Source organism: Lissotriton helveticus, chromosome 11 (assembly GCF_964261635.1).
Source record: "Lissotriton helveticus chromosome 11, aLisHel1.1, whole genome shotgun sequence".
Classification (NCBI taxonomy): domain Eukaryota; kingdom Metazoa; phylum Chordata; class Amphibia; order Caudata; family Salamandridae; genus Lissotriton; species Lissotriton helveticus.
Genome location: NC_136072.1, coordinates 194,302,340 through 194,321,465, shown reverse-complemented (window position 1 = coordinate 194,321,465; position 19,126 = coordinate 194,302,340). Strand labels below are relative to the sequence as shown.

General features: G+C 41.8%; 1 long non-coding RNA gene across 1 annotated transcript in view; it reads right to left on the bottom strand.

Moving 5' to 3' along the window:
* Positions 1 to 19,126, bottom strand: part of LOC144791222 (uncharacterized) — a 128,310-nt gene that overhangs the window by 66,212 nt on the left and 42,972 nt on the right. Inside the window, exon 2 of the long non-coding RNA XR_013602333.1 lies at positions 7,310 to 7,371. This is a non-coding gene — a long non-coding RNA (uncharacterized LOC144791222). The remainder of the gene's footprint in view (positions 1 to 7,309; positions 7,372 to 19,126) is intronic.

Here is a 19,126-nt window from a genome sequence, read left to right as displayed (position 1 = left end):
CAAGGCCTGTCTCCATATGGCAAAAACAAGGCATGTCACTCTCGGCAGATCCCGCCGCAAGCGGGCCGAGTAAAGCACTGTGTGGAGTGGGTTGTCGCCCATCAAGGAGCGTTCCAGGGCATAAGCCGGATCCCCCCTGTCACTGTACCACCAGTCGTTCAGGATAAGCAGATGTGCGGCCTGGTAATAGGACAACAGGTCCGAGGTGGCCAGGCCACCACAATAGGTGGACAAGAAGCACGTACGAAGTGCCACTCTGGCCGTCCCCCCAGCCCACAGAAAACGGCCTAAGATCGAATTAACCTGTCGGAACCACTGGGGTGCAATCGGATACGGATGGTTCTGCAACTGGTACAGGAGACGTGGAAGCGCCACCATCTTAAAAATGGCGGACCTGCCAAATATCGAGAGGGGCATCCGAGACCAAGTTTTGACATCCGACTGTACTCGATCCCAAACCGGGACGACATTACGCTCCCAAGCAACGTCGGTCGATTTCGACAGGAATACTCCCAAATATTGCAGGCCGTGTGTAACCACTTGTAGATCCAGCGCCCAAGGATCCGCCACATCACTTCCATCCAGCACCCAGAGGATAGATTTACGCAGGTTCAGAAAGAGACCTGAGACCTCTCCAAATATTCGCATAATGTCCAGTACGCGTGGTCCCGATCGCTGCAGATCAGTAAGAAAGAAAAGGACATCGTCCGCGTACAGCGCAATTCTATCAGTCAAGCTGTCATTCCATACAAACCCCCGCATTTGTGCATCTATGCGCACCCAGGCAGCTAGTGGCTCCATAAGCAAAGCAAAGAGATAGGGGGAGAGTGGGCATCCCTGTCGAGTCCCTCGACCAATCGGAAAAGTCTCCGACACCGCCCCCGCAACCCGCACCGAGGCCGTAATATCAGTGTATAGTAGCCGGATATAGGACAGGAAAACCGGGCCTAGATTGAGTCGGGGCAACAGCGCAAAGAGGTAGGTCCAGCTGACAGAGTCAAAGGCCTTATTAATGTCCGCGAGCAACAAAGCCGCTCGCTCCCCCGTAGCTCCCACCGCGTCAATCGCCGCCTGTACGCGTCTGATGTTATGTCGCGTCGCTCTATGGGGCATAAACCCGGCCTGATCCGGATGAACAAGATCTGTGATATGTGGGGACAAGCGATTCGCCAGAGCCTTGGCCAGAACTTTAGCCTCAAGATTGAGTAAAGAAATGGGACGATACGAGTCATGCCTCTCCGGGGGTCGACCCGGCTTCTGGAAGACCACAATTTCGGCGTGCCTCCAGTCCTGGGGCAGAGAGCCCCGTTCACGCGCAGCCTCAAGCGCGCGGTGATAATGGGGCCCCAGCTGTACATGAAACATTTTAAAGAACTCACTCGGGTAGCCACTCGGACCAGGGGCCTTCCCAGTATTTAGCTGTCCCAGGGCATCGCCTAGTTCCTCAGCCGTAAGGGGTACATCTAACGCCAGCCTAGTTTCTTCAGACACTGCCTTGGGGGGCAGGTCCTCAATAAATTTAATCACCTCGTCAGCGGCCAGGCGGTCGCAAGGGGCGTATTGGGTAGCAAAGTAAGCGGCAAAACTCGCCGCCAGTTCGATCGGATCAGTAATGACCTCCCCGTCGGTAGACGTGAGTCCCGGCAGCGCAAGCGGCTGGAGATGGCGTTGGCAGAGTCTATGAAGCATTGTACATGATTTGTCCCCCCACTGGTATATTCTACTACGCGTAGCCAGCCACGCCTGTCTAGCCTCATCCAGAAGGACGGATGCATAGGCCTGTTGAGCCTGAAGAAGGAGTCGCAACTCGGCCTCACCCCCACCCATTCGGTTCTGCTCTTCTAAAGTTGCCATTAACGCTGGATTCTAACGTCAGAAAAATTTCTGACTTAGCTATATTACCCCATGGGAGGTGAATTGTCAGGCTAAGACCACCATGGCTTGTTATCAAGGAATTCCCTATTGCTGAAATGTTATCTCTGGATTACCAGTGATATTCCAGCATTTCGCCGCTATTGCTGGAATTTTTATCGCCTTGGAGATATCCGTTGATAATAACGCGCTATCTCAGCAATAAAATCCAGCGATAGCTGGCGATAACTAAAATCGCGCTAAGTGCGCATAGCGATATTTATCGCTGTCAGTTGATAATATGCCCCTAAGAATTAGGAATGGAGGAATCTGTTAGCCAAATTGGCCGTAAACCTTGAAATCAAACCAAAAGTATGTACAACATGCTACAATTTAAAGTCAAACTCTTCATAAAGGACAAAAATTAGATTACTTTGAAATCATAGCCAAGAGCCTATCATAAAATAAATGAAAACTTAACAAAGTCCTCACAAGCCACAAAAGAGGTGACTTTTACTATTTTCAATCCAATCTAAACCTATTTTTAAAAGGGGTTGGACACTGAAGGAGTGACATTTACTATTGTTACTCCAATCTAACCATACTGGGGGTAGGTTTGGTCCCTAAAGGGGTGACATTTACTATTTCCACTCCAATCTAAACCATTTTGGGGAGGGTGTTGGTCACTAAAGGGGTGTCATTTACCGTTGCCAATCCAATCTGAACACATTTTGGGAAGGTGTTGGACACTACAGGGCTGTCATTTACTAACCCTGATCCAATCAAAACCAATTTTGGGAAGGTTTTGGACACTAAATGGTAGCCATTTACTATTCCCTCTCCAATCTAGAACAATTTGGACACTAAAGGGGTTACAATTACTATTCTCACTCCCACCTAATCATTGGGGGAAGGTTTTGGGCATTAAAGAGGTGTGATTTATTATTTCCCCTCCATTCTGAACCAATTTGAGGAAGGTTTTGGGCACTGTAGGGATGAGATTTACTATTCCCACTCCAGTCTAAACCAATTTGGGGAAGGTGTTGGAAACTACAAGATTGCTATTTACTATTCCCAAACCAATTTGGGGAAGGAGATGGACACTAAAGAGGTGACATTTACTATTCCCACACCAATCTAAAACAGTTTGGGGAAGGTGTTGGACACTAAAGGGGTGACGTTTAATTTTCCACTCCAATCTAAACAAATTTGGGGAATGTGTTGGACACTAAAGAGGTGACATTTGGGATTCACTCTCAAATGTAAACACATTTGGGGAAGGTGATGGGCACGAAAGGAGTTACATTTACTACTTCCACTTCAATCTAAACCAAGTTGAGGAAGGTGTTCCACACTAAAGAGTTGAAATGTACCATATCCATTTCAAAATAAAACATGTTACATAACATATTATAAAATACAAATATTACATACATAATCAATACTTCATATTCTCACGTTTTGTTAAATAGAATCAGCTAATATTTTATATAAAAACATCTTAATCTTAAGTACAAACCTTTTTTATGCATATTTATATTTTAAATTATAAAATTACTTTTTTAATTGCTATTTAAAAATGATTTAATGTTCAAAGTGTTTACTGCCATTCATAAAATGTAAACAATAAAAAAATCATGACAACCTTAACAATCATACATGTTAAAAAGTATGTACATTGTATGATTTTTTGTATTTAAAATTAAAATTGATCTTTTTTATAATAAATGCATACAACAGTAAATAATTTTTTTACAGTACATTTTTGATTTTGAACATAACAGTATTTATACTATACTTAATTACAGACTGTTATATGTTTTTAATATTTTGTAATATTTTTTTTCTTATGCCAACTCTGGTGTTTTGCAGCCCATCAACCACCCTAATATGCATATGTGATTAAATGTATGCCTGCCTGTTGTCTGTGTTTGTATATATCTTGCCCTTGTGTTGCATGTGTATTCAGGTTTACCAATTGTCAGACATACCTTCCCCTATAATTGAGAGGCTGCCAAATAGTTTTAATTTGCACTGTTTGCACTGCTGCTGCTCGGTCTGATACCTTTTCCTGAGTACTTGCTTAGAATGACTATTAACCATGCATGGTTCATGAACTGTTACTAGATTGGATCGTAAGGCCAATACATTTCTGGCAACAAACATGAAACACTTGCTGTTGTGATATTTATATGGGCAATAAACTGCTTATTACAGGAGCACCTTAGTCTGCCCAGCTAATCTATTAGGTATTGTGCACAGTGTATTGTCATGGCAATGAGAACAGTCATGTGCCCAGGCATATGTTTACCATAGAGTGAATCCAGGAATGCCAATGTTTAAAGCACGTAGCAAGCACTGGTCTGTCCGTGTAACAAGCATAACAATTACCTGTGTCCCCCTGTGTATTTTTATTGGACAGTGGATCGGGTTTCATTTAGAATTTCCAGAACATATTCTCACTCTAAAATGTGTCATTGGAATAATTTAAAAAATCCGTTTAAAGAACACCTGACCTTTTCTAATTTTTATGCACTGAATTAACCATCAGCAAGGGAAACGCGCTTTTCAAAATTGCTCTAATATTTAATTAATGTTTCAGTACATGTCCAAACTGTGGCTGTCACTGAACACTACACCAGACTTTTTAATTAAAAAAGGCAAATTAGGCCACATTTTCCTTAACTATTCTCGAAGCAATCCCAAGACAGGACTTGATGTACGTAAAACTGACTCCAGTCACATATCTGATTCTAGGCAGAAAAATATTGGTCTAATTCGGGCTGAAATGTAGCTCTCAAGCATTTGTGACTGATATTGCAGTGAGCTGTGAGCCTTGTCCGTGTGATTTTCGCCCTCCACTATAGTGCCTTTTCTTCAGGAGTCACCTCTTTCAATGAATTGTTTGCCAGGTGTGGCTATAAAGAATAGAATGGAGAAGCCACCTAGCATGCCACTTTCATCGCTAATGTTACCATGATGGCAGGGGTCACCCTAGCATTGTTATTGCCCCAGGGTAGAAAAGGACCCTTAAATATCAGTTGAAACCCACTGCCCCTCATCCCATATCTATCATAGGTCAATGACTATATTTTCAGGGACTTATTTACAAGCCCCTTGCGCCGCCAGTACGCCACATTGCGTGAGGCACCGGCGGCACAACCTACTGCCTGATATTTACAAGGACGCGTAAAGCCACCCTGCGTGGCTTTATGTGTGCTTATAAATATCGCCCCTTCTCACGCAACACTTTGCGTGTAAGGGGCATGACATGGGTGTTCCTGTATGTGTTCCCACGCAACACCCATGTATTCTGATGCATTTCGAGATTTACGAGAAATCGTAAACCTGGAAATGCATCAGAATGCTAGGCCACCCCAGGGGTGGCATAGAGAGGCGCAACAAGGAGAAATGTTAACATTGCATTCTACAGCATGGATGGAAAGAGGAAATTAACTCAATTGATTGTTTTTGTGGAGGAAGGTGTCCCTTCCGGCACAAAAACAATCTCCCCACGATGCAGGCATCCTTGCACCATGGTGCAAGCGTGCCTGCGCCGGCGCAAGGCATCCGATTGTGCGCCAATGCAGGGGAAAGCACAGGAATGCAACGTATTGTTGAAAATATGTCGCATCCCTTGGCTTTGAAAGTGACTCAATGTGGCGCAGCCAAATGGCTTGTGGCTCGCACTGAGTCACTTTCATTGTAAATATGACCCAAGATGTACTCTGAAGGTACACATTCACAATATTTAAAAATATATTTTTACCTCTCTCGTTTGAAAGAACCACCTGAGTTTTAAAATGTACATGTTGCTGTTTATTGGGCAATAACTTTGATTTGCTAAATTAGGTGATGAGTGATTATAGATTTTAAAAGTTACGCAGAAATCATTGAACGACAATGTAGAAAGTGTCTCCAAAATGGACAAATTATGAATTTTTAAATTTTGCAAATAATGGACCTGTTAAATGTATATGATAGTATGAAGAGGTTAAAACGGCAAAGCATCACAAGAACTTTATAAAGGAGGCCATTCAAATACAAGCAGATTACTTACAAGCATGTGTTCCCTTGGCAGGGAACAAACTACCTGTAGCATCTAGAGATCCCTGCATGCCTAGTGGTTATGTCAGTACCTTTAATGTATCTGTTGGTGCTACAGATGAACTGAAGGCAAAGCTAAATGCCAATCAAGCATCATGTTTGTTGGGCCTGCTCACCATTGATTTTTTTCTGACACCAGCTCTAAAAGGTGGTCTAGAAGCTAGAGCTCACGGGTTTGGATCTGAGGACTCAGGTTTGAGTCTTGTTAGTGACTCCATGCCCTGAAATTCTGGGCAAGTTACCTAATCCTCCTATGGTTAAAAAAATGTGTAGCACTAACTGTTCCTGCTTCCTTCAGATCCACGTTTGCGCTCTATAAATGTAGTGGAGAAGCGTGGCTCAGTGGTTAGAGGCGGCAGACCCGGAAGCTGAAATCGACCGTGGACCAGGGTTCGATTCCCCGCCTCGGCGGGTCTCGGGCTCAAAAATTCCACGGACTCAACAATTCTCGCTCCAGTGCCTACTCGAATCACGGGGTCACACTCTGCAACTCTGGGCAATAGCTTGCTTAATCTCCACTACGGCCACAGGGCCGGGATGCCTGGCTTTCACCTTGTGGACACCCTGCCAGGGTTTCTCACAGGGGAATACCAGGACGGGTTCCCTAAGCAAGCGCCAGGATGCCCTTTGGGTGACAGGTTTGCGCTATATAAGTACACCTACATTTACATAAATCAACAAAGAAGCATTGAAGCCATGTCTCTTTCTTTTGTACAGGATGCTATGATGTTATCATGACATAGTGGCACTCATTACTCTAATGGAAGTCATCACTTATTTTGTAAAAACTAAAACAAGATAAAAAATAAGTGCCGGCTCCCAAAGTTTTCCTTAAGAGTTTGCTGCTGATGCTGCCAAATAATGTGGTTGATGAAGACAAAGGTATTTATTCCGGATTCCACCCCATGCCATTCTTTCTACCACTGTGTACTTGATGCCTCTTTATCTCACTCTTGCACTTTTTTTCATTCTTGCTGCATCCCTTTGGCTTTATGTTCTTCTTCCTCCTTCATTCTCCCATTACAACCATGTTCTCTCTTGCTCTCCATCAAAGTCAGTTGATAAAAGATCTTGTTCCCCAAAAATATGTGCAGATGTCCACCACCTGGCACCACTGGCACAAAATAAGTACTAAACAGAGCCAGCCATGCCGTCTCTCAAATGAGCCTGAGATTATGTTTGCTGGTCACATACTAAGGGCCTAATTTAGAAGTCACAAATGTGCCAGATATCCAGTCTGATGTATTGCAATCCCCATAGGATAGAATGTGATCGTTATACTTTTATGATGGAGTGATCCCCCGCCGACTTTTAAACCTGGCCCTAAATCCTTAATGGCAGTGCTACTCACCGTGTGGTCCGGAGACCCCTGGTTGTCCACAAGGCTTCTTCTGGGGGTACGCAACTGTTTTACTAAATAAATATAAAAATGAATACATTAACATTATTAAAGTATATAGAAGCAACATTTAACATTGGAATATGTTTCTAAATTAGTGAATTACACTAAATATTCCAATATTTGAGCATTTTCTTGGTGTATAGATGTTTTTTTTACTTTGGGGTATTGTTTTAACATTTCAATAAAGAATCACTGGGGGTCCTTGTATTTCAGTAATGATTCATTTGGGGAGAGGGATTAAAATGAGAGTAACTTTGTAGACACAATGAAGATGAAAGTGGTACTTCCCTAACTCACTTGTGTTTGCTTAAACTTATAAAAGACAATTATATTACTACCAAAGCCAAGAAAATAATCACATTTCTCTTACACTGGGCATGAACCAGGGCAAAAGTGGTGATTCTGAATGAACAGTCATATAATATAGTTCCACCGTCTCCTTTGAGATATTCTTGCCATCCATACTTGTATAGAGAAAGAAAAAGTGAATGAACTTTTAGGAGAAATTTCAGAATCGGTTGTAATCATATTGCCAATGGTTATTTGTAATTACTGTCCACAAAAAATACTGGCCAATATTGAAGGAGAAAGTGCTTCCTACTAGTAAAATCCACTCAGCAGTGTTACTAGCTGTTGTAAGATTACCAGTGGTGGAGACGGCATTGTCACAAGTGGTAACTACATTAAACAGCTATCTGCATCACAACAAATACTTCCTAAAATAGTATCCGTCCTGATTGTAGCCCAGAAACACTTTCTGTAGGATGGTGAGTTGGGTATGAATTGTTTTTTGCTTGTGTTTCTTTTACTGCGTTGGTAATCACAGCCAGCAAAATGTATTCACACTGTTGACTGTGCATAATACAATGTTGGTTCTGATTTCTGTGTGGGTGTGATCCCAATATTTTCTTCAAGGAGTCAAGTCAAATTTACATCTTTAGTTACATTATGGGGCTCATTACGATGTCAGGTGGAAAGCCTCTGCCCGACAGTCAGAATCTTCATGACCGCATCGCAGCCCTTCCGACCGACTCGGTCAGTTTACAGTCCGATCACCTGATTCGGATGTTTGCGGTCAGAACCTCACCCCGCCAATCAATCCGCCTCAGTTCCATCCCACTCGTGGAGTATTCCTGTTGGTTGGAACCGCACCATAACCCCCAATGGATGAAGTTTACGCCGTTGGGATTTTGATGTCAGTTTCCAACACGGAAAGGCTGTCGGAAAGTGACTTTGGGACCCTTAGCCGGGCCCCCTTGCCCCCGCGGCATACGGTTGTAGGCCGAATAGATACCTTAGGTACCCTCCTGTGAAACCCTGCACTGTATGGCAGGCACCACGGGTGCCTGCCACAGGTGCAGGTTTTCCACATACCAAATTTCCCCATAGGAGCCTGTGTTACGGCCGGTTCTCTGGCGTAACATGAGCTCCCATAGAAAACAATGGAAATCCGACAGAACAGTGTTTGCTTGCATCGCAATACGGTAGTCGGAACCGCTGACCGCAAGTCGGTCGGTCCCAAATCCATGAAGGTGTCGGGCGGAGGCTTTCTGCCGTTCATTGTAATGAGCCTCTTCGTCTGTACAATATCTGTGTTACAAATCTCTGTGTTCTTGTTTTATGTAGACGTTTCTCTAGATTTGAATACTGTGTTGTGGACTTCTAAAATCAAATTAAGGATTTACATCATGTATGAAATCTCTTAAGGTTTATAGAAGAGTTAGGTCACCCCTGTTGCTTATCCTAATGTTTTCTGTGATCCTTCCCATTTTTACGAGAATGTTAAATTGTTAAAAAGTAGAAATGCAGCGTCACATGATTTGCATTGATTCTGTTTTTAATATTTCATTTGTATATGTTTACAGTTCGTTATAGCTCATTTCTATATTTAGGAGATTTGAGGTACCAATACTACAACATAATTATTTCTTTTTAATATTGTGATGGAGGTTTAAAGTGGAAATGTTTCACCTTTAGCATGAAGCAGTTCATTTTCTTCTTTCATGGATTGCATTGACAAACTGAACCAGGCGGTATGCTCTACCGATCAAGGAAGCTAATATGATAATTGTCCCAGTCCTTCTCAGGTTTTGTGGCTGTTCCTTGGAAGCAGAAAGGGTGCAATTTGTAGTTTTCAGTCAGAAATATTGCCCTGGTCTCTGTGCTCCCCACAGTGCATCTCACAGTGAGTATCTGTGGTGAGTAATATCAACAGAAACCCATTAGAACAGTCAGTGGTTAGAACAGTCAGTGACAGCATGAATTGTGCGAGGGTACAATATGATATTTCTTGGTGTTCCACAATGCCTTCCTCCAGTGAGAATGTGCTCTTATATGTAGGAGTGTGCACTATTGTGCCAATTTTTTCAGTACATTTTATGACATTTACACAAAATTACATAAAAATATGGTGTGCCTGTATTAAAAGTGAAAATTGTACACATGACCATACTTTATATACAAAAGTCATGTATGATACCTTCAGGATCATAATGTTGGTTTGGAACAACTTTACTAATCCACATAGACATTTTATGGGGGAAGCAGTCTCTTGTAGGGCAAAGGGTAGACAAAATCAAATAATGCTAAATTTTGCGAGTGTTGCCTAGCCATGAGCGGGGCTGGGCGGGGGGGGGGGTAGGTTTTTTTCCTTCCACTTGATAATTAAACCCATTAGCACTTCAACCAAAAAGTTGATTGAAGGTCAACTTTATAAATCAAATGAACCCTTGAAACAATCTAAGATCCATCTGATTTAAAATGTTAAAGAATCCACAATTGGATCAATGAAGATCTTCAACTTTACATTCACAGGGTAACCTTCTGGATCACCACACATGGGTGAGATTCAGCGGTATAGTAACTGGGTAATAATTTCCTAAACATATGTAATAGGTCAACTTCAAGTGATTTCTAATGAGTGGAATGTTACTACTTGTGAAGGCTGTATAAAATCGGACCTATGTAGGAATCTTAGCCCTGTGGACGTCACTGATAATCATAAATGTAGACTTCTTTGGCTGTAACTTGAGATAATTGGTCAGGGTCTTTCTGATTTCATTGCCGCCTTTCTGGTAATAAGCTGTAAAATATAATTTTTTATTATGACATTATCATTGAGGTATTTGTTGCAATCAGATTTTTTGCTGTAATTTTCCTGTAGAGGAATTATGTTAAGTCAACTCAGGTCAAAGCTCTGTTACTGTCTGTGGCCAGATTTTGAGAAGGAAAATCGCCAATATAAAGTTCCTTATCATGGCTGGCAACATCTTGGCTCAGCTTTGCTGAGATTTTAATCTGTTTCAAAGTGATACAGAGTCATTCAAAGTGGCGCAAAGCAACATATTTGTATTTACTGTCTAGTACTAAAAGTATTTTGAAATGCGCCCTTTTTCAGCACAAAAAGTGCTTTGTCCTGCTATGCTTCAATTCGCATCAAGGGACATTACTGGGGCAATACTGTGCAAATACCCAAAGTTGTTGGTGCAAAGCTCGGTCTACTAAAATAGCCAGACCGCGTTTTACATCAGAAAGACATGCCTCCTCGAAGTGGGTATCAACAAAGAGAAATGTTTTCACTTGTTAAAAAACCCTGCATTGTGTATGTGTTGATGTTCACTGCACATATCCATGTTTTTGTCTAAACCTAGGAATTTGATCCTGAAGATCAAATACATATGCTTTCACTACAATGTCTATGCTAGACAGACCACACACTCCCTCTGTGAGGCTTTGCATCTTACAAAGCATCCTTTAGGAGAGCTAGCACTGGAAATACTGTATTAGCAGTCCAATCGTAATCGGTATGGATCTGTACTGTGATTTCCCACTCAGTAGTGTAGAGATCATGTACACTTCTGAGTCAGTGCACATTTGCAAAGCTGTAATGTTTTTTTGAAAGAACAGCAAAGCACAGTCTTAGGGAGATATTCACAAGGAAGTGCCGGAGACAGGCCTTAGCCTTCTTGGCTTAACGCTTCTCTCCGCCACTTCAGATAAGCAAGGCTGCACCATATTCACAAGGACATGGTGCAGCCTTGCTTTTTCCCCTGCAATGGCGCTAAGTTTCACAACTTAGCACCAAGGCAGGCACCCTTGCACCAGAGTGCAAGGGTGTCTGCAAGCAGGGAGGTTTGTTTATGTACAGAAAGGTGTCCCTTCCCACACATAAACAGACCTAAAATGCCAGTTTGTAACTTACATGTGTGCTGCTTCATGAACACCTTCCTGAACAAAAACAAACCATGGCATTGTGCATTTTCAATGTGTGCTGCACAAGGCAGCACACATGAAAAATTTAAAAACAAGGAGAAATAAAACATTTTGTCCTCGTATCGCCGACTTAAGACCAGGGTTTTCATGGTCTTAAGTTTGGCGTTAGCTCCTATTTACGCTGCCGTTGTAAATAGGGGGCAGTGTAAATATCAATGGGTGTTGCGGTGGAATGTCCACCACAACACCCACTGCATGCTCCTTTCAGGCTAAACACAGCGTGAAAGGGGGCCTATTCACAATGCAGCGTTAAGCCAAGTTAAGTGGCTTAATGCTGCCTTGTGAATAAGGCGAGGCCCCTATCGCCACCACAACGTCACTGAAAGTGACGTTGTGGTGGCAATAGGGGCTTGTGAATATGCCTCTTAGAGTACCATCAATATGATCTAGCTTGCGTCAGTAGAGCTCCTGTGTTCCTTGCGCGCGGGGCAGATTGTCCTCACTTTGAGGTTCATCTGAATATTCAGGCAAATGCCGAGCCACCTCACCAACATTAGACTGCTCTATTTGGACATTCCTGGGCTGGTGTCAATTGGACCAAAAGACCAGCCAGTTTCAAAATCATACACCATGCACTGGGACATGGAGGAAAGACATAATATGTTTTTAATCATGTGATTAAACTTTATTAATGTCTACCACTGTAGTTGTTGTCTAACCGTGTGCTGGTGTACCAAGTGGGATGGATAGACAAGTGCACCAACACATTTTGTTATAGCAAAGGTGATTTTGTTCACCCAGACTATTGGTCATGTAGTACTAATTCTTCAGCATACTTTCAGCACTGTCTTGTTATATAAGGTGCTGTTGGACTGCAGCACTCATATTTTAGTCTGAAAACACACTGCAAACAAATGTTTGACAGTTAATCAATCACAAATATAATAATATTTGGTAGAAATTTAAAGAAAGCTGGCAATTGGCTATCTAGGAATCTATTGTAAGACACCTTTCTATAAATATCTGGCTGCATGGGAGAGGGCGGTGTCAAGATTATCTAGCTAGTTTACGCCCTTTCTTCTTTGTCCTAACACATCTGGCTAGTGATCTATCTAGCCCTTTTTTGAAGTCCTGTTTTTGAATTTGTATGTGCTAAATCTTTACCACTAATTAGGTAGAGCAATGAGGCTCTCTGTGGTACGTTTTATTCCCAGATAAATTTGGCACAGTGCAGCTTATTAAAGTGTCCATTTATATTGCTTCGATCAGCATTTTAGGGTCAGATACGACAGGAATCGGTTGTTGAATGAACAACAGGCCAGCAAATCTGCACTGATGTAATGCTGCTTTAGGAATAAAATAGTCACATCTGGAAATTTAAATGCTGGGAAGAAATAAACAGGACAAAAAAGATGTGCAATTGCTGGCCTTCAGTCGTGAGCACAGCCCTGAAAGATTGAGGAATGGAGGAGCATAAGGGGTTATCCTAATGCATCATGAAAAGGATCTTGGAAAGGAGATTAGGCATAAATGTTTGGTTTCACAGGGATCTCTTACCCTGGTGCACAACTTTATTTTACATATGCTTTGCGAAAATCTTTCAAAATCGATTTTCTTCATATCAGGATTGGACTGTTCAGTTTCACTGTGACTGGCAAGAGGTGGAAAAATAAAATAAATTCTATTAACTCTATTGCGTGCAATTCAAAAAGGTGTAAATTGATACATTTTCTTTTCCTCTGTATGGGCCCGATTCACAGAACTAACTTAAGACAAAATCCTAAACTTACTACCTTTTTTGGTATTCACAGAAGACACTTACTCAGTTTGGTATTCACAGAAGGCACTTACTCATTTCGGTATTCACAGAAGTTAGGAGTCCGAACTTTACTACTCCTAAACTGAGAAAAATCATAACTTTAAGACTTTCGGTATTCACAGAAGGCATTTAGGAGTCCTAAAGTTAGGAGTCCTAACTTCTGTGAATACTGAAATGAGTAAGTGCCTTCTGTAAATACCAAAATGGTAGTAAGTTTAGGATTTTGTCTTAAGTCAGTTCTGTGAATCGGGCCCTATAACTTTGATCAACAAAAGGAGACACTTCCAAAGACCAGAGTTTCCTAGATTAGGTATGATGACTTGCAACAATGCAAATGAAAGATGCGTTAACTGTAGAGATGAACAGCTAATGTCTGCTTATGTTGAATGTATGAAATTTGAAGAACCTGAATAGTAGATGGCAATGGAATTAAATCGGAGGGGCGATTTAAGCTGGGCAAAAATTGTACTTCATTTTTGTGTTTGGAATCGCTTAAGGACATTTTTAAAGATTGATTCAATATGTATTAGTAATAGAAACAATCATAGCTTGGCACAGTAATAAAGGTTTGTCTACATGATGGGTATGTATGTATATTAAAGTTTGGCTCAGTCACGAAGGTACTCTGCGTGATGGGGTTTTATGTATTATCATAGCTTGACCCAGTAATAAAGGTTTGTCTGTGTGATGGGTTTTTATGTATATCATAGCTTGGCTCAGTTATGAAGGTTTGTCTGCATTATGGTGTTTTTGTAATCATGCACAGGACATTTATTTATCAGATAGTTCAATTTTGCATATTGATTTGAGCAGAATTCGCAATGTAGCCATTTCCTCTACAGTTATGTATAGATATGTTACTTGCCCCTTGAGCTAAATGATGAATTAATGCAAATGTGAAGCATTATATGTAGTATGATGATATATTGCAACAGTTTCAATGAACTTTAGACTGTAGATTTTCTTAATTTGTAAGGATTGAGAAGGTAGAGCATACAGGCACCTTCCCTTAAGGGTTCTAGTATTCATCACCCTTCATTTAACGTCAGAGGAGGGTAAGCAATGAAGAGAGATTTAGGAGTGGGAGGTGAAACTAGTATGAAAATTCACTATCCTCACTTGCTGGTTAGAAACAAAACTTCCAGACAAAAGAGATAGAGTTACTATATAAGACCCACATAGTCCAGCGAAATGGCTGACAACACGTCCCAGTTGTTTCAGCTATTTCTGCTATGCTCAGTTTGCCACCCATTATTGCAATCCTACAGTTTATAAGTGTAGTGCATTCTTGGTTCTCTTTTCCAAGTTGCCTTATTTTCTGCTTCTTCCTCCTCCCTCGACTGTTAAATCTGTATTCAGCCTTCCCTGAATCCATAATGCCCTCTAAGAACTGCCGGCTTCCTGGCGTCTTTTTCCAATCTTGGTTGTACATCTCTGCTCTACTTGGAGTATTAGCTCGGGTTAGTCATGCTATCGTTCTGCGAAGGGAGAGTTTAGCTATATTTCAATGTGCACACTATATATGACTTTACCAACTTGTTTAACAGAGATTAGTAGATTATTTATTTCTGTGTGTTTTGTCAACATTACAGAGTGCTGGTTCTGAGACAATTCCAGCTGCTGATGGATTCATTCTGAACCAGTGTCTTCAGTGTCTTATCCGTTCCCTTATTTTCTCCAGGTTCATAATTTAAGTATTAACATTTAATTCTTCAGTTGGAACCGGTGGACACTTGGGAATGTCGCCTCTATCCTTTGATTAACTTTAACCTATTCTCATAACCTGACACTTCTTCTAAGGAGGCGATGGATGGTTGCTACTCTTCTGGGTTTCTGGTGCTTTACCACTATGTGTGATTTTGAACAAGAGCAGTGCTTCAGTTGTTATCGTGGATACTTCAACAGGGAGCTTCTGCTGTTTTTGAGAAGTTTACATTTAAAGAGGTGCTCAGCTTGGGCTTGAAAGGTTTTTAAAAAATAGTAACATCAGTCCAACAGGACTTTGCTTTTAAAAAATGTGGCATCTAACTGGCCCAGGTAATGTTTTCTGCTTTAGGCCTTAGTCCCGCTGTATGGAGTAATCTGGTTGGCAGGCCACAGACAGAAATACATGCTTTGGTTGCCCATCCAGGATTCAGGTACTCTGTCCCAGAGTCCTGAATTTATTTTTAAAGACCTGTGGAGCCCATATGGTGGGGTATTCCAAAAGGAAATCTGTATTCTGTTAACAACATAATACATTTTTTTGGGTGATGGGAACCAGGATCCCAATCAGTTGTTACCCCTTTACCCATTTCGGACTCCCCGTGATACCACGACCCTCGTCCATACCGTGGTACTGCAGATCTTTCTTTTTTTTTTTTAAATAAAGGAAATTTACACAGCTTACTAAGGGCAGCAAGCTGGCTATGGAGGACTGGAGTAAAGGGGCAGGGGCAGCAAAACAGCCCATGGAGGGCAGGAGGGAGGGGCAGCAGACAGACAATGGAGTTCAGGAAAGAGGATCAGTGGAAGCATGATAAGCCTGGAGGGCAGGAGGGGTGGACAAGGGCAGCACAATGACCACAGATGGCAGGCTGGAAGGACACGGGCAGCACAATAAACCATGGAGGCCAGGAGGGAGGGGCAGCAGACAGACAGCAGAGGGCCAGTGGGCGGAGTAGGGCAGCACAAAGGACCATGGAAGGCAGCATGGAGGGGTTGAGCCAACAGATGGACCATGTGCACTCAGAACACACAATCAGCAGACAATTATAAGAATATCAAGAAACCTGGTGGCACCTCGAATGAGATGCTACACAAAACCTGCATTATATCACAGAAAAGACATGCTCAAGTATTGCCTTTTCTGATGGGTGCCTGAATGCAGCCTAACCTTTATAATTGCAATAATGTTAAGAAAAAGAGACACTGTCTAGCAAAACACAAGAAACAACCCTTTGATATGTTTTACTTTTTTGCACCAGAGATGCTCAATCCGAAAAGTGTATAACGTCTGTACTTAAGGGTGCTAGTGCTCATGTTTGTTGAGATGATGTAATCTTAACAAATTCTTCTGTTTTTTTTTTTATTATTTTATTTTTACTTTCTTATTATTGAGTTTCAAAATACCGTGTCTAACAAACACAGTCATGTCAGTATACAATATACATTGAATTTCGGCTTCTTATGTTTGGATGCTGGCGTTTCTTTCTGAAGAAAAGACACCCGACAAAAATATACTCCTTTGTAGCAGAGCTTTTTTCTCAAATCTTTTTCGTCAGTTTTGCAGACATGTCTGCCTCACTGAAAACCAGCAGGGAAGAGACGATATCCGATGCGTCATTTTAATCCCACGAACGGTGACAATGACATACAGCAGAGCCCTGGACGGGAAAGGAGCACACATTTGAAATGGAAATGTGAGACCGAATAGTACATTGCCATCACAGAATGTAGTCACAGTCCCTGGAAATGCATTGAATTATCTGAAAACCTGCACTCGTTCTTGTTTTCATGTAGCTTATTGAAGAGGACATGCTTGAAAATATTCCTTCAGTCAGTTCCCAATCACCATTTTTTTTGCTTAGCTTTTCTGCTTCTTGAAAATCACTTTCTCCTCCAGAACTGATTACCATAGGTGGAAAAGCTGGAGCTAAAACCCATCTGAGCTATGCCATGAGTTTTAAGTACTTCTTCTATTTTATTCAGTCTTGGCCTATATAGGGCTTCAAGATAAGCACTCCACTAGTTATTTTTCAGTGAATGCTATACCCAATGAAGAATAGTTTTATATACAATATCCAGGTCACAATATTTATGTCAGAGAATATATATATTTTTTTATTTCAAAGTATTTTATTGAATTTTACAGGTACAATCGCTATTCTGCTACAGGACACAAATCAATCTTGGTTACAGAGTTTTGGCTACATTTTTTGTTATCAATATTCGACGGACCAAACTAGTGTAGTAATCTGTGCTTTAGCAAATGTAGATATTCTGAAAACCCTCTTAATGAGATTGTCATTCTGAGTAGATACCAACATTTTGGAGAGCCATGAAAACACCAGAAAAAACGGCACCAAAAGAGTACAAATGACAATAGGACAGGAGGTCTGATTTGTTTCTGCTTAGTCACCAGAAAACTCAAGGGTCTTTGGGGGAGATTTACAAGACTTGGGAGCATATTACCAACAACTAGCGATAATTATCGCTGTGTTGGCTTTGCGGCAATATTTCTATCGCCGCCCTTCACCTGTTTTTATCGCTGAGATACCTTGCTATTAGGAAGGTTTATCTCAGGAGCGATAAAAAACAGGCGAAATGCGTGAATATCGCTGTCAATACAGCGATATTCAGGCATTACCGAGCTAATGCTCTTGGCCATGTTATCCACCTCTCATTGGATAACATGGCTAAGAACTGGTCAGGGCAGGCGTTAGCTTTTGGAGATATTCGCGCTTAGCGCGAATATTTCCAAAACTACGCCTGTGTTGATCATAGGCGATAGCGATTGCAGCGACTGTTTTCAGTCGTTGACATTTTGGCACGCCCACTTTGCATGTCATTAGCGATAATTATCGCTGACATGCAAAGTGGGCCCCTAAATGCCCTCTATCGCCTACAAGCTGTCGCTAACTGGTGTTAGCAACAGCTTGGTAATAGGGCGGTAAAATTATCGCCGCTTTAGCGGGAAAAAGTCCAGTTAAAGCGGCGATAATGGCCCTTGGTAATATGCTCCTTGGTTTGTGCTGGTAAGCAACCACAAAGTAGCGCAAAGAAATGCAAAGCACTGAATTGCGTTACTTAGTGCTGCCTTTTAAACCAAAACCATATTTACAAAGATTTGTAGACATAGTTTTGCACCAAAAGTTAACAACCCTTCAAAGGAGGCCCTAACAGAAGAAATGCTTTAATTTCTCCGTGCTTTTCTGACTTTTCATGCGTGCTGCACTGTGCAGCATGCACACAAAGTGGGAAAAGCTTTCCATTGTGTCTAGGCATAGTATTTTGTACAAGAAGGGTACCCTTCCTGTACAAAACCTATGCTAGACTCATGCACACACCCAAGCGCAAGGTGCAAAGGCGAGTGCCTGGCACATGGCTGCTGAAATCAGTGCCGGCGCAAGGGAAAGGGGAGGAGAGAGCCAATTCTCTGAAGATATGGCGCTCTCCTGCTCCCTCCCTGTCTCGTAACGCCGTGCAGCCTCGCAGGGGCTGCGCAGCATTGGGTGACTTTTTTGTAAATCTCCCCCATAAAATACAACTACAACTACAACAACACAAAGTCTTGTAAGATCACTGTAGCTATTGGATGGTCTTCTACAGTGGTGTTGCCTTTTATTTCATCAGTGATTATCTAGTAAATTATTACTTCCTCACATGCTGAGGAAGGTTTCTTATGGATGGAATGCTGTGGTGCAATGTTAGGTGTAACTCTACATCATTGGTAGGCTATTTCATAGGAAATTCAATGTTTGGGTACGGCAGTATATGGTTTTGTGGTTAAACATGGTGTGTTATGGTATGTTGTAAGTTCAATGTGTTTTGATGTGAGGCACGATTCATTGGATTAACATGTATATGATAAGGCGTGGTGTTCTACGGTGAGGTGCATTCTGATCCTGTGCTGGGTGTTTCTGAGTGGTGATGGTGGATGTAGTGCAGCTTTTGCCTTTAATGTTTAGTGTGCTGTGTGATAGGTCATTTTATTGGTGAAGTGTAGTGTACTGTGGAGCGAAAGGATATTGCAG